Source organism: Protopterus annectens, chromosome 3.part1, assembly GCF_019279795.1.
Source record: "Protopterus annectens isolate FY-2018-M chromosome 3.part1, PAN1.0, whole genome shotgun sequence".
NCBI lineage: Eukaryota > Metazoa > Chordata > Ceratodontiformes > Protopteridae > Protopterus > Protopterus annectens.
This window is the reverse complement of record NC_056732.1, coordinates 1125245913-1125263697: the sequence shown is the minus strand read 5'-3', so window position 1 is coordinate 1125263697 and position 17785 is coordinate 1125245913. Positions and strand designations below refer to the sequence as shown.

General features: G+C 37.4%; 1 protein-coding gene across 1 annotated transcript in view; it reads right to left on the bottom strand.

Annotated features, from left to right (window-relative positions):
* Window positions 1–17785, bottom strand: part of LOC122797757 (transient receptor potential cation channel subfamily A member 1-like) — a 1751748-nt gene that overhangs the window by 1115610 nt on the left and 618353 nt on the right. The window lies entirely within an intron of this gene.

Below are 17785 nucleotides of genomic sequence, written 5' to 3'. Positions count from 1 at the left end.
TCCTTTCTAAGCTCTCACACCTTGGCTTGTCCACACCTATCCTTAACTGGCTCACCAGTTACCTCACAAACAGACAACAATCCACCAAATCGTTACACTTTTTCTCTCCTTTTCTTATTACTTCTACCGGAGTTTCCCAAGGATACATCCTAGGCTCCCTCCTATTCAGTATTTTTATTAATGACTTTCACTCCACTCTCACTCATGCATCTGTAGTTGAATGCGCTGATGTTTCTACTATTATTTGTTCTGGTAACTCTGAAACTGAACTTCTGACCAACACCCAGAATGCTTTCTCTATTACCGAAACCTGGATGACAAATAATCACCTCGCCCACAACCCAACTAAAACAAAACTCTTGCTCTTTACCCCCCAAAAAAGTACCACCATTAATAAATCTGATTTCATCATTTTCTTCTCCAACAAGACTGCCTTAGTGGTAGTTTCCCATACTAAGTTACTTGGCATAACCTTAGATGATAACTTAACCTTTGACCAACACATCCACAACACCTTCACAAAAACACACCAAAAACTTGGTACCCTCTACTGACATAAACACTTTTTAAACTAATCTGCTAGAAAAATACTTGCCCAAACTTTTCTCCTACCTTCTCTGCTCTATGTTGCCCCATTCTGACAAACATCAAATCATCATTAAAAAATAAAATGGAGAGCTGCTATAACAAAATTGCTAAATTTGTTACTAGAGCAAAATATTCCTCCCACCACTGTCACTCATTACAATCCCTGAACTGGCTAGAACTCCCGCAACACCTAATTTACATACAACTAGCCACAGCACACAAATTCATTTATAATTCCTCCTAATGCCCAGCCCTGGCTTCACTTCTGACTCTTTATCAATGAAACCGTTCGCTAAGATCTGAAAATCAATAACTTATCCAAGTTAAGAGACCTAAACTCCCTGTAGGCCAATACCTTTACTCTTTCACTGTAGCTAAATTCTGGAATGACTTCCACCTTCTCTACAGACTATAAATAATGTCCCATCATTCAAAAAATCACTCTACCAACATCTCTCCTCTCATTGGCTATGCCCTTTCACCATCCCCAATTCCTCAGTCACCTGATTACTAACCTGATTCATCTCTCAGATACCCACACTCTTCTTCACTCTCCCTATTGTGCACTCACCCTTAATCACAGCACATTGTGCCTCACCCGGACGATTGTGTAAGTGCAGATTATCATTATCTGTCTGATCTATTGAATACCTGCCAAGCACCCAAGTCTTCCATAAAGTGTTGCTATACATTGCCTATGTTACTGTGTCAGTTCTGACTCCCATATTATTCTATTGTATATTGTTAAATGTTGTTATTACTCTTGTATATTGTTAAATGCTGTTATTAACTCTCTAAATAATCTTTAATTATGCATATTGTTTTGTTTTTGGGGGGGTTGGAGATTTTCTCCCCGGCCTCCACTGAAAATGGGCTCATTCAGCCCATTGGACTTTCCTGGTTAACAAAAGCAAATAAATAAATAACATAAATTATTTTACACTAATACATGAAGTTTTCTAGAATGGGAGCAAATGGTGACTCTCTAGTACCGACACTTCTCCTTCCCACATTTACAGTAATGCTCTCAAGCTGTCAACAGGTTTCCAGATCTAATGAAACAATAACAGATATCTTACTGTTTACCCTTAAAGTAAGTCAACCAAAAAATGTTTAAATGCTTGAAATTAGTTTTCAGCAGTCACCTCTCACAGGGCAGACACAACACAATTGCAGTTACCAATAAAACAAACCTTGATGCTAGTAAGTCAAACATCAGTTACAAGCATTCAAAGTTAGAAAATACAATTCTTTATGTGAAATAAGTTAACAAGTTTTGAAAATTATTACGCAAACAGTAAATAACTTGCATAAGAAATTGAAAATAATATATTTGAGCAGCCAAAAAAAGTATCAGAAAAATCTGTCTAATATTTGCTCTCGAAACTGTTTCTGCCTACAAATATATGGAGCTCTTTTTTTTTAATGTAATTTGCCAGTGTTCCTGAATTCACTACTTGCCACATTGTTCTTTTTTCCAAGTCTTTCCTTATAAAAAAAAAAAAAAAAAAAAAAATATATATATATAAATATATATATATATATATATATATATAGGTTCACAGGTTCATAGGTTCATAGGTGTGTGCTAGGCTAATGGCCATAGGGCCTTTACAAGCCTAGCCATAGGATTATCCCGGCATCGTGCCACTCACATGCATATACTGGGCATGTGTGTGTGTGTTTTACTAAAAAAAAACTTCAAACAAACAAATTTGGGGATGCCTTGTAGGAACAAATATGGCATGCTTCCATAAACTTTAGTAGGTGGACTCATATTTATGAATGATGGGTGTGCCCATTAAAGTATATGGACAGGCTATGCTTACACTCACATCACAGGTAACACAACTCATCTAAATCCCTTGAGCAATAAGCATGTATAAATATAATTAAGTAAATAACTAACAACAGGAACATACGCAATATGAATGAGAAAAAGTCATGATACAAAACTTATTCAAAATATATCAGAAAAACACTTTATATCTAAAGTAGAATTTTATGATTCCTTACAGGCAATATAGAAACACTTTAATTATGTCCAAAGGATAACTTCTACAAGGCAAATAAATAAATGCTTTTGAAGTAAAAGCCAGTCATCCATATTTATAAACCCCAAAACAGTCCCTGTCATTTTAGTTTAAAATTTATAAGATACCCTTGTGTTTGGATACTCAGATACTTCTTTGGAGATGACCAAAAAATCTACTGTCTTAAAGCTTTTTCATCATGTGACTTAACTCTTTTCAAGCAATAGGCTTTGCAACAGTGCTCCCATTTGTGAGGCCATATTTAATTTTAGTTTTAAGCAATACTCTTATCACAGAAGCAAATGTATTTATATACAATTGCACACATTTTCTTTCACATATTGCATTTTACTGCAGACACAAATAATTCCCCTTCTTTACCTTTGTCTTATCTAATAAAGCTAGTTAACATTTTGTATTCTTTCCATTTGAAGAAAAAAAAAAACAGTACTGCTTTTTCAGTTATACTTTTCCTCACAGTGGTTAAAGGAAAACTCTACCTTCTCATATAGTTAAACTCTACTCTTAGGCTGCTTTTCTTCCTACAGTATGATTATGTTACTGTGTAGGTACCTGAAACCTGCTTGTACTTTATAAAACTTTAATTTCCTCACTTTGGTATCAAAGAAAGGGAAAGACCACCCACTTTTTTAAGCTTAACTTCTCACATAAGTTACAAAGGAATTTGTCTTCACCTGCATGACATACCACAGACACAGAGAAATTTGCAGTCAGGAGCTCAGGCTGCTCTAAACAAGACGGAGAGGTGTGAAACTGTTTTCCATTGTCTTTATTGCAGAGAGGAAGACAACTTACACTGATTCACAGCTGCTTACAATGTAGCCATGCCTTCATAGCAAAACAGCAATTAGATCAATGGTTCAAATGAACTTGCCACCTCTTTTGACAAATTTGCATAAGAAGCATCACTGTATTGAAATTCTAAGCTTTAAACTTTAAATGTTTGTTGTTTATACTACTTTAAAATTTAAGATGACTTGAATGTAGTTTCAAAGATGTCTGTGACATTTACAGAAAAGTCAGAAAATATTTTTTTCTAGTAATTCTTGTAAAGTATCAGCACATTCACCAAAGTGTAGGGGAAGGGGCTGTAAATTCATTTTGGGCTACAAAAAAGATACTTTGGACAAAGCCCTACAATTTAGCAACTGTTTTGGTTGCAGCTGTGAAATTCCTTAGTATACTATAAAACAAGCCCTAAAACACACACAGATGAGGGCCATTCAAGAAAAAAGAAGCAGTCCTGTTACAGACAGTATATAAGATGACAGTGTCTGAGACTAATCCCATTTTATGTCAATAGAATGGGAATACACCATTACTTCCTTATGTCCAGCATGACTCATATAAAACTGGCAAAATGAGTTATGGGAAAGAGAAAGGCTTGAAGAAACATAAGATAATGTTGATATGTCAAGACCCATTTTATAAGAAGCAGTCAGAGTGATTTTGAGATGTTAAAATAATTCCGAAAACAGAGACAAAGTGAAAAAATGCATTTTTTAGTTCTAAGGCAGAGGTTTACAACATATCTGTGTTGTGCTTTTAGATTGTACTGGCTTCAACAAAACATCTTACCCATGCATTTTTGTTCCAAACTTTGTTTAGTCAAGCAAGTTAAACATGAACATTTACTGTTGCTGTGATTTTCTTCCTGCAATATACTGTATTGTGAGAGCCATAAATGTATGTATGTGTGTGTGTGTGTGGGGTGTGCTTTTTTTTGGAAGGGGTTCCCTTTTGTGGGCAGTTGGAAAAAATTGTGTTGTTTTACATTTTTTGGCTCTCCATTTTTTGTATTTATTTTTTGATAAATGAACTAAAATAAGGATCATCAAAAATGCATAGGTAAACCACAACAAAACTTGTGACATATGAGAAGGGCTATTAAGCATGTTATGTTACTGAAAAATGCAGAGCAATTTAGTTTTCTTAGCTCAGGACAGCCTAAGGACAGAGTGCATATTCCAGTAGCCATAATTTCAAAACAGTACACAATATAACAGTTTTATATGCTATGAAGGTGAATATTGCACATGCATGTCACGGACCAGAACAGAGGTACAAGTTGAATAGCCAGTCCATTCAACAACTTTGCAGAAGTAGAATGTAGAAAATTGTGGGAGGCTGCGAACAAGTAATAGTTCATGGTATTTGAATCTCTACAACAGCAGATATGCAATTGTATATGACCAATTGTTACACAGGAAGTATAATATTCAGATTCTATTGAAATGTCAAAACATTCAACGCCTAGTCTCAAAATAAAGAGGAAAAGACTGCAAATACAGGAGAAGATGGAATATTGAATCTGGGTCTTCTCTTCTAAACTTTTTTTTTTTTTTGCAGGAGGCAAGCTTCTCACCTCCCAAACTTATAGCATTCACTTCCAAGAAAAGGGGATATTCTGAGAAATGGCAACCTTGAACTTAACATATTTAAGTTTGGATTTCTAGTAATTCATTCTTCACAATTTGGAATTCAGCATTACAAGTCATGACATTTAAATGAGCCGCATGCTACACAACAAGGCTAAGTGGCTGAACAATTCTCATTTCTTGTTATCTAAGTTCATTTTAACAGTATCTGTGTTTTAGTTTTTTTTTTCTTGTTTTCTGTCTTAAGTTAGTAGTTTACATTTGGTTCAGCTGTTTGCAATTAACTCATTTTAAAAAGTGTTTTTTCTTTCAGTCTTGCAGCATCTTGGTAAAGCATTTATTGTAAACCTTTTTTCAATAATTTCAGTACATAGCTGCTCTGTTTTTGCACTTTAAATAGTTTAACTTAATTCTTGATGGGATTTTTGTGAAAGAAACTGAGAGCAAGGATGAATTGCACAAGTTCTGATTGCTTCCATGGGGGGTAGTGTTGTAGTTAGTTGCTATTGCCAGAGGCCTAACAGCATTTTATTCAGACCTTCCACTTCTATTTGGTCCAATCCCAGGCTATTCAACAAGAAAGCTAAGCGGGTGAGAATTCTAATTTCATGTTATCTGTTTTTAGGTTCATTATTTCTATGTTTTTGCTGTTTTCCTTCTTTTTTTCTGTCCTAAGTTAATAGTTTGCATCTGTTTTAGGTATTTAAATCAATTAAGTTATAATCAGCATTTTTGTTATTTTTCACTCTTCAACAGCAGGATAGTGTTTTATGAGCCTTAAAGCTTTTATTCAGTAATTCCAATAAAGAGCTGCACTGTTTTTGCCTTTTAAGCTTCTTACTTTTGTAATTAAAACCTGGTAGTCTTTTTTGTGAAAGAAATTGAGAGCCAGGGTGAGTTACACTAAGTTCTGCTTTCTTCCAGGTGAGGGAGACTTTTGTTTATTACAGTGTCTGTATTCAGCTATAGTTACATATACCTCCTGCTGCATTTACCTTACTAAACTACCAACCCTGCAATACCTGGAATAAGTGTTTTCTGTTTTTCTAATGCATTTACTGCCAGTGTTGCTGGAAATAGCCTAGTGCTCACTACATGTTGAGCTGTAAAGCTCTGGATTCTGATGTATTCTACTGAATTTAATCTAATTATATGTGATTGACTACAATACCAGCCCTGCAAGATCCAGGATGTGTGGTTTTTTTCTGTTTTCTACTGAGGTTACTGTGATACCCGTACATTTTTGTGCTTGTAGAAATCTAGCTATGAATGTCTTCTGTTTTTCCTAATGAGAATCGAAAGGGGAACAAGCCAGGTTTAGGCTTCAGACTGCTGTAGAACCTTAATGAGTGCTATTTGCTCTTGGCCTTTATTTTCACTTGAAAATTTTCAGCTTTTGTCAGTGTTATAAATTGTCCACATGTATACTAAGCTGAACCTAACACAGCAGCATTTTAACATGGACTTTATAAATGCAGGTATCTTAACTCCTACCTGTCTTTATATTGTGTACTTCTCCCTAATTCGGTTAGTCAGCGTGAACAATGACACAGAAGGGCAGCCAGCTACTGACAGTTGCACACTGGACCATATTGTAACCACATATCCTCCAAGTCGCTTCTAGCAGCTCTAAGTATCCCATAGCTGCTTTAAGTTGCCCAAAGCAGCCCATAGTTGCTCCACACAGCTCATCTCTACAGCAATTTTGTGATTGTTTAGTGTCCATTGTTACACCTGAAACTTAACTCAAACTATTACTTAGTCAGTGTATCCCTACTAACCAAATCTAATATACCCCATTTAGGTCATATAATAACAGCGTACTTCTACCAATTAAATCCAATTTTCCATAGTTAGTTCATATAGTAATGCAATGTAAACCATCTATAAAAAATTGGCATATCTACCTTTCTCTCCAGTATAGCCCATTAACTATACATGTACTCAGTGTAATCCTAATTTATTCTCAAAAATTCTGGAAGGCTACCCTGCCTGTTTCCCCTTCTGTTGCTAGCTCCATAGCACTTAGTATGCTTGGGGAGTAGTATATGCCTTATGATCACAGATAATGAACTCTTACTCAACACTATAAATTCTGTTTGTGAGAGTTGTAACTATGGTGCCATCACTGTCACAAGAAAAAATAATACATGAACTGAGGGCAACACATACAGACACCACACTCTATATAACCCACACCTAAATGCCTTATACTGAAGCTTTAAAAAATAGATCCATAACAAATAGGTCTCAGAAAAAATCCTGCACATCACCTTCAGGCATACATCAAACAAAGACTCACCAAGAGTTACATTATTTCAAATCCAGTAAACCAGACCACACTGCTACTAAAATTGTTTTTGTGACAGATGAATCCATAGTCAAGCACACTGACTCTCATTTTACCATGCTAGACAATGATACTGTAATGGAAAGGTGTGATTCAGGTGCCAGGATCTCTGATATCTAAAGGGGCCTTAAGACCCTTCTGCCTAACAAATAAGACTATGAAATTAAGATGGGTCATGTGGGAGTAAATGATTTAGGATGCAAATTCCTGATGGACGACTATGCAGAGAGACATTTCAGAGCTCTCTATGCATGTCACAAATGATTACGAGACTCTGGTCTTGACAGAATCCTTATTTCTCTAAGAATGATGTCTATGTACAAAGAAAAGCTAAAGAACTTCATCATTTGGCTAAACCATTGGCTTCATTCCAAAGGGATCCAGTATGTGTCATGGCATGAGACAAGATGCCTCACATTCCTACCTGCTTTATAAAGGATAACTTTCACCTCTCATTCCAAGGCTTTTTGCTGCCTCTACAGTGATGCTTTTTTGGCAGAGTCCAAGTAATGGACATCCTAACATAATGAATATATAAATTCCAAAACAATATCACATTAAAGTGTTTCTGTTCAGTGATTAAAGCCTCAACAACAAACTGACCATTCTTGCATTTAGAATGTATCCCCATCTGTGCAATTACTGAAATTTGGTTTAAATTTAAAGAAAGCATCTAGTGGCAACTTTAGTGTCATTTCCATATGTGCTAGGGACCATACCACCTCTAAAAGATTTCCTGAAACCCACAAAAAGAACTCACTGAGCTTCAGTTCACAGTACACAGGACAAACTCAACAGGAACTCTATCATTCTGGGATACTTTAAATAACCCTCAATAAACTGGAGTAGTTATACCTCCAATAAAGGAATGCCCAGAAATTTTTAGATTTAATAAACAAAATCTCCGTTGACAATATTGTAAACAAATCCTCTAGAATTCATAATATTCATAACCTACTCCTAACAAACATAACTTCTTCATATGCTCTTTTCTTATTTCCTTCCCCAGTTAAGTCAGATCATAAACTATTGGCATTCACCTTCGAAATCTTTAAACCCAGTGAAACTGATATCTCAAAATTCAAGGATTTCAAATGTATTAATCTTATCATATTATATAATGAAGTTTAAAAATTCACTTATAGCAGCATCAGTGTAGCCATTGCCACAGGATGTAGATTCACAAAGGAATTCCAAATCCACTTATCTATATGTATAGAATGGGCAGTCCCAGCCAGGTCTAAATGTAATGGAAAATTTAAAAAAAACTATCTTAGTGGTCCAATAGCATAAACAAATTCTACAATAAAAGAAAAATATCCTCAGTGTATATTGCAGATGGATCAGAACACCCTTCTATCAAGGATAAGAGAAAATTGACTAAAACATTGAAAAATACTGGTAGGTCTACCAAATCAGACAGTGAACTTAGGTTAGCATTTAAAGCTAATGATAATTACAAATCCTTCTTTTGCTATGTTAGGAAACTAACAAATAACACTCATCATTGCTTTGAACTTAGCCATAATGTCACCACTTACAGTGATCCAGTAGATCTTCTCAACATCCTTAAAAATAAATTTGTTGTGAATTATAATCCAGAGAAGACTATCCAAATCCTCTCTCAGACCAACCATCATCACTGAAGAACATGTACTGAAAGTAATTGCCAAGATTAAAATTGCCTCCTCCATATGATTTGATAATATACTGTACCTGGCAATCTAATGAACAGTAATAAACGAGTTCTGGCAGAGCCAGTCCTTAAACTATTTAACCTAAGTTTAGCCATAGGTTATGTCCCTGTAGTTTAGAATACAGCTGTAATGATGCCACTCCACAAGGGTGGGTGCATCACTGATGTGAACAATTATAGGATCTTGAGCCTGGCAAAGTCTTATTTGCAAAACCATAGAGCATATTATAAGTGAGCTAATAAACTATGATATTAAGGTCTCATTAGGCTAGGCCCATAGGATTTTGGCTTTTTCAGGTGTATAACCTGCCTAATGAATCTGATTAACTTCTTCAAAGGGGAATCACAGGTTGTTGACCACAGTCATGCTTTACATGCAACTTGACCTGGTCAATGCCATTCACAGCATCCTTCATCTCCTAGCATAATTAATACATTATAAACACACCCTTTCTGATAAGATAGTCTGCAAATTTGCTAAATGATAGAATTCATGCAGTGCTGGTAGCAGGTACCTCATTACAGAGTATATAGGTGATCAGAGGTGTCCCGCAAATACAAAAACAAAATGACTAATGCACATTTTAGACATATTTCTGAATATCCTGAACACCAATTCAAATTTAATGTTATTGAGCAAGTGAACAAATATCAAAGGGGTGGTCCTTGGCAGTTGTGGTTGGAGAAAATAGAATTATATTGGATTTTGCATTTGAAAGTAGTGGTGTGGCCTGGATTAAATAAATTGGCATCCATCAGATGTATTTTAAAGTTAAAGGCATTATGTAGATAATGAAAGTTTTTAAGAATATCTTTATTTTTCATTATATATTTATACATGTTCTTTTAGGTTAAATATTTCAGGATGTGTGTGTTCTTCTTTAAAAGTTAATTAGTATTGCCATATGACTATGTGTTTTCTGTATATTTATTGTTGTTTCATTACTATGTTGTTATCTGAAGAAGTCATATCATCACCTAAGAAGAAAGCACTTAGTTGAATGAATTTGAATTGTGTCCTGACATCCGGGTTGCTGCTCTTTTTTCTGTGTCCCACTGGGCTCCAGTCTGGGTCCTCTTTTGTTTGGAATTTATTTTTCAAATCTCCAGACCATAACCCAAGACCTCTAGCTAACCAAGTTTACAGATGACTGTTAACTGGGTGTCATTGTCAAGTCACCCTCTGATGCCCAGCCCTTCAACAAGAACTTACACTTAATAAGTACCTGGTGTACTAAAATGGACACAGACTAAATGCTAAAAAGTACAACATTGTCATGTTTATCAGACAACACCTCATCCCATAATTCAATACAGACAATGCCCCATGATAAGAATGTTGTTAAAAGCCTTGGAACTGGGTTTAATTCCCTCTATATTGATCATCATGTAACAACAGTAGTCAAAACTTCTTTCTACTTAGCACAGCTAACTGCCAAAAGAATATCAATCAGATTAAAGAAGGAATTGTGTCCATTTATTCAGTGTTATTTAGATTAATTATTGAATACAATGCCTCTTTGGGAAGTACCTCACTAGACATATCAAGCAACTAGAATGATCCCAGAGGTTTTTAATTAAGTAGACTATTGATGTAAATATTTGACACTATCAGAGAAGACTGGAAGCACTGCTTTCTTCACTTGGTATCTTTTAGACTCCTGATATGAGATCTATGCCTTGCTGTTTGTGCCATTAGAATGTCAGTGCTCCTAGACTTCATGTAATCCCACAAACTAAATATTACCACAAATACCAAAACTGGGGATCAAAATCATCATCAGCAAATAAATAAAGTATGTAGGAGAGATAGGTGCTGCGATATCCCCTCTCTGGGCCAGTAATCAAGGAGCCTGAATCCTCACCACTGACACTGTAGAGGGACATTCATTTGAAACACAAAATAAATACACACAGTATTTCCAGATGCAGCTGTCTGCATCAAGCACAATTCCCTTAAGAGCACACAGAGAACACATTCATCCGGGGTCTGAATTTGTATCTCTCTCTCTTTCTCCAGGGCCCCAGTGAGATTCTCCACTAGCACTGCTGTAGAGTTGAGTCCTCAGCTGAGTGTCCAAGCCAAGTCCTCCTGCACCCTCTCTGTGAAACCAATGATTTATGTCCCTGGTCCAAGCAGCTGACATACACACTCTTTATGATTTAATTTGCTCACAAACACACACACACACACACACACACACACACACACACACACACACACACACACACACACACACAGACACGCATACACACACCTGGGAAATGCGGTCACACATTTACTAGCTCTGCCTCCTTCTGCCCAGACTATAAGGCAGTTACACTGCCACTAGACACTCTAAAGCCAGCTACTCTAAGGCTCCTACAAGTGTACCCAATTATACTGAGTGAAAAAAATATTAATACCAATGATAGTGTTTGACCAATGTGGTAAGGCTTTTAGGAGTGGCCACAGAGTCACCAAATAGATCTAAGTACTCTCAAAGGTTAAAATATTCTCTAAAGGACCAGCCACGATGAAAGGTTTAATTATATTTATAATAAATAATAAAATAACATGAAAATAGGGAATATCTATTTACAATAAACACTAGAGTTTCAGTCACAGGAAATCTTAACACAGATAAATAGATTTACAAAGATACAGAAAAACAGTACTTAACTAATCTCACTATATTTTTCTGACTGATATAAAGAATTACTATTCCCTGGTCACTTACTAGAGCAAGGCAAGATGAAATAGGTGAGTGGTCTTCCTTCTTTGTCAGGTTCCAAAAACAGACTGCAATGAGACTTCAGTCTCATCTAGTATTAAAACATAATTTTAGTTCTGGTTTACATAATGACATCACATACCTCTGGTCATCTGATTTCTGGTTTTCATACTAACCGTTTTTCCTAGCAATCAGAACTGCAAGATACAATCTTTATGGCCTAAATTAAGTCATTTTAATTCATACTATTTTTCAAAGTTAGCTGGAGCTGACCTTAACCTCTTCTCTTCCAGCATCCTGTGCTACAACATATTAACATCAATGGTTACAATGCAGTCTGTCATATAAATGCATTTCTTTTTCTGACAAGCAAGGCACATGGTTGGTACATTTTTAACACAAACAGATTTACAAACACATGTTTAAACACAAGCATCTGTATCAATCAGTTTGATATACAAATGACATGTAATGCTTTACAAAACTCCAGATAGCTATGCTGGCATATGTTACACATCCACTGCCCTACTTCTCCTGGCATAGCTGGCAGTACCTCACAATGTCACATCATGGTGGCAGTGGTGGGATTCAGGGTTCTTGATTAATGACCCAGGGGGGGGGCATCACAGGTGCATTACGGAGTGCCATCGCCACCTTTGGAATAGACACCAACTGTAAATTAAGCAGTGTGAAATATTAACTTCATTAAAATGAGAACTGAATAATTTGAATGGATATTCACAAAATTACCCCTGTCTTGACAAGCCTACATGTCCTCAAAAAAGGAGGTGTGGTCTAACAGTGGGTACTGTCAAAGTATAAATAATTTAATGACTCATTTGCCTTGTATTTCTTAAGATCGTATGATTCCGCCTTAATAATGTAGTTATGTATCTATAGATACAGAACTAGCCTCCTGGTCTATTATCACTAATTTCTCAAATGGTTGTTTACTTGCTTCTTTGCTCAAGTAATATATTTTTTGGTGGTTGGGAGGAGCACAGATATTCTGCACTATAAGAATGGACTTATCTCCTAGTTCTGTCCATTAATATTATGCAATATGTATTTTATATACATATGCCCATTCATTTGACCATAACAGGCTTCCCATTTACTTTGGGTACAAACATGCATCTACTAACAAGGACAGCACATACAAATGTCCCCCCAGTATGGCATTTGTATTAGTTCCCTCACTATTCTACCCTGTTAAATACCGACAAGTTATTTTAATGCCTTCATGAATAGGTGCCTTCTAATTAAAATGCTGAATTTTCTAGCAATGTACCACCAATTTATAATTTGTCATTATGTTTGATCATTTCCTTTTTCCTGCAATTAAGCATGCAGGTCATGAGCATACCATTCTTGTGCACTTCTGCATTTTAACAAAATGCACAGGCCTTTTTCAGTATTGCAACTACTCAGATTTTTCTCACAAGTTCATGAATTTCTAGTCATTACTGGCATATTGCAACGTTATTTAAAAGAATGTTGTTAGTACCTGGTATGATTAGACAAGACTCATCAACGGCAGTATAGACAAGTGATGCAAAATGTAAATACAATATGCAAAACTATAGGGTCTTTTTCTGGGTTCTTAACCAAGAATATTTAAAACTACAAATACAAGTGTCTAAATAATAATGAAATAGTAGGGTTTTGTATGGTTTCCTGCTGAATCAGTCTACACAGAACTTTTGGCAGCAAGGAATATAATTCTCACTTAAAAGAAGGAGCACTGCTGATCCTATACAAAATACTCAGAAAGGTGTACAGTAACTAGATACTTTGTTTAATGAAATAAGCTAGGCACTAATTTTCGGTCCAAAAATGTCAGTTATTAAAAATACCATTGGAAGTACTTACATAAAATTCAGGGCTGTTCCTGTCCACATCTGAGTTTTGAATGGAATTCTCTAGAAGCCACTGTTCAGAGCAAAATAAATCATATTGTAATTTACTTCAAAGCACTTGAGAAGTTTTAAATATTTTGGTCATCTTTTAAATGTAAGAAACAAATATGTGAAATCAATCCTTAAAATGAAAACAAAATTTATATTCTAATTTTAATATGCCAGAAGCATCATGTTTAGTAAGTTTACATTTCTATGAAATGCCTGCTCTTCTGATTCCAGATTTTCCCCAGGATTCAATAAATTCCATGCAGAAATAGTGTTATTCCTGCACAGAGTGAATGGTGTCCGTTTCCATTTATCCTTAGCAGCAGCGTGCCTTATATATTCATGAAGGCGCACTCCTGATAGCAGCTAAGTGGACACAAACACTACTGAGTGCAGGGGCATGTTTTAGTAGTGCTCGTACATCCAACAAACCCACTGCACTTGGAAAGTGCCGTATGGCAAATAACTGCTTTCAGTGTCTGCAGACACTGAAAGCAGGAAATTCAAATAGGAAGCCGTAGAGGGTGTGTGTGACAGGTACTGACACACACCCCCTGCATTGTCAAAATGCCATAGGGCACTTTCCAAATTGTTGTCAGTGTCCACGGACACTGAAAGCAGCTATTTTAATAAGAAGCAATGCAGGGGATATGTGACAGGTACTGTCACCCCCCCCCCCTGCATTGTCAAAGTGCCGTACAGCACTTTCTAACTGTTTTCAGTATCTGCAGACACTGAAAGCAGGAATTTAAATTGGAAGCAGTGCAGGGGTGTGTGATAGGTACTGTCACACACCCCCTGCAATGCAAAAGTGCTGTGCGGCACCTTTAACATGTCTCAACCTCTTACAGCAATAAACTGGCCAAAGCCTAAAATGATGGGGGGACCAATAGGGACAGATCATAAATATTGCCCTTACAAACTTAGAAAGTTGATAGAGGAACAGGGTTTGTATTAACATAACAACACGAAGGGAAGGATTAGAAGTCTGAAACTCAAATGTATGCCATTATGTAGTGACTTCAATCCTGATATGTCCCATACAGACTTAGACACTTGATAGAATGACAAGTAGTACATTACCAGCTATGACTTGCATGTAATTAAAATGCTTTTATTCATTTGTTTTCCATTCTAAGTTAAGTTTAAGTGTAGCTGAATGGGTTTGCACATTATGTCCCTCTACTCAGCATTGCTTAAACATCTCATAGGAGCTAAATATAAATGTGCAGCTAAAACCCTTAATGATGCAATAGTGTAGTGGTTAGAGTCTTGGCTATGCATGTGGGAGTTTATGGTTCGAGTACCAAGACAGGCACTTTCTCTTTACATGGGAAAGCATTGTTCAAATTATTATTTTTTAATGTTACATTACACAGTAATTGATATTTGTTACCCAGGGTAGTGTAACTGGTTCAAAATGGAAGTGTGAGTGCATATAACATGTGAAATCACCCATGTATACACAAGTGTCCCATACAGTATGGTCACACCCCAAGGTAATGTAATGAAAGCACATAAGGGGACGTCATGTAAAGTAAATCATATACACTTAATAATATGTAATGATGAACTAATCTACAATTCTGATATATTTTTTAATTGAAACCTGAGCAGTGCTAAGCAGTGCTCAGTTATCCAGCTGGTTTAAGCATTACTTAGACATAAATTCTAAACAGCAGTCAGCTCAGCTAAGTAGATTTGTGCACTGTTAGGCAGTGCTCAGCATTTACCCATTTAAGCACTGTTCAACTCAGCTTAGCGGATTTGCACACCACTTAGCTGAGCTTGGCATTTTCAAACTGGTCCAATGACAGCAAAGGGTGGGAATATGGCCTTATTTAAACTGCACAGGCGAGAATACAGCCATAACCTGTTGTAATCTTATCTCTGCAGGAACCATGTCTGGTGTTGGAGAGGGAGCGAGCTTTAGAGCGCAGTGCTGGGGCATTCAGTAGTCCATGGTCATGGTTGGACTCCTCGTGAAAAATCATGATTACAGACTACTGCAGGGCCAGTACCAGGGCTCTCAGTTTAAAATGCTGACCTAAAGTGGAGGAAATGGGAGCTCTTGGCCCAGTGGATCCAAGATGCATGGGGACAGAATGCTCCAGTAGATTATAAGTATCCCTTCCATAGCTGTACCAAATCCTAGGGTGAGTATGTGATAGACAGATATGCATAATGTTTGATCTGATGTTGTTAATCTTCTTTCCATTAATTACTGATGGGTTCGGTTCTGAGCCCTTGGAGCCGAGTCGGCCTTTTTACCAATCTCGCGCCAGCCAAAAAAACTCTTGAGCTAAGTCTCTACCCAGAATACCCTTCTCCCTGTTACCTCAGATCTCATTTGCCACAAAGCCGTAAAGCCGCATTTTAGCCGAACTCTCAGCTAAGTGGAACTTTATTTGATATTTGTGTGGAAAATTGTTGATATCTTCATATTTTACTGTGTGAATAGTATTTCTAGTGTTTTTTCTTCTTTCTAACATTGTTTTTTTCTTTTCGACTCTACACGTTGTTACCGTTGGTAATCCTTCAAGTACAATTGTTGGTACGGCCTTTCCTCCCTTACCTTTGTGGTATTTCTTCAATACCATAGCTGGTATTGTCTTTCCTGTTTAACCTATTATCTTTGGCTTTTAGTAAGGTGTAGTCAGGTGTTTCTTTCTTTTTACATACCACTGTATTACTATAATTGTGACTTTTTGGAATGGTATTTGACTTTATTCTAGTTGGATTATACGGTTGGCCTGTGTTTTTCTTCTATCAAGATGTTGGATAAGAAGGGCACTTCAGGTTTTAAGCATTGTGCTTAATGTAATGGCAAGCTACCTAATAGTGTTTCTCAAGATGACTGTGTATACTGTTTAGGAGTGCTCCACCTTTTGGTGCAGCCCCCGTTTGATATTTGTCAGAGTTTCAGCCAACGCACTCTTAATAAGTGCAAAAATAAACCAATTCTGAAAGAGTTACTCAAGTCACCCTTCTCAGAGGCCATTTCTGCAATGGAGGTCTCAAACCCCCTACTAAAGACAAAAAGAGAACCCAATTGGTTCCCTCCTCACCATCTGTTGATCAGGGCAAGCCTGAAAAATCAAAGGTCCCAAAGTTATCTTCAGAGCATAAATCTGCCTCTATGGCTCTGTCTTCCTTGGCTCCAAGCATCTCGAAACCTTCAACACCGGTGCCAGTTTTGGCACTGGCCTTGCCTCCGGCACAGATCATAGATGTTACTATGCTATTTTGACATCAGCACCTGTGGCCACTTCAGCTCAAGACACACCTTCGACTACTTCATTAGTTTCCATTTTGGAACCGACCGTTTTGGCTCTGAGTGTGTCTTCGGCACCGAGCACTGTACTGACTTCACTGGATTTGACCCTTTTACTTCTGGTCTCAAAACTAGAGACTTCAGTGCCGGCAGACATTGCAACATGGACCCAATACTCCCCTTCCATAGATCCATTTCTGGGCCAGGTGTATAGTCCTTTCACTGAAAGTCCTGACTCCCCATCCGGAGTAACCACTAGATAAACCAGGACCCTGTCGGAACATGATGCGGAGCATCTTGTTGTCCAGCTGTTGTTAGCCAGGGGCGTCCCAACTCTAAGACCCATCCACCTGCAGGACTTGGGCTGAACTATCCACGGACTCCATCTTATACTCCTCCTTCAACCACCTTCGTTCCAAAGTCTTCTGTTCTGACATCCATCATGGAACCCATCACCTCGGCACCTACAGTGCATCTCACTCCAGCTCTGAGTTTGCCCATTTAGTCTTTGGTTCCCACTGAAATGGTCCTTCCTCATTCTGGGGATTGGGGGACAGGCACTTCAGCGCAGGTTACGGAGCCATCTTTCACCTCAGTTCCTTCCTCGATGCCGATAGCCACGTCCCCTCCAATCCTGCTGGATGCTCCACTCAAGGGGGCGGGTTCGTCAGAGTGGGGTGTGACCCCAGTCCCAAGGTTGTCTTTCTCAGTTCAGGGCTCCTATCCTTCTTTGGGTGGACCTGCCTTCCGCATGATGGAGAGGGCTCTTGCTTCTGGTAGCACTCCTTCGATGTTGGAACCCCAGTTTTTGCCCCCTAAGCTGC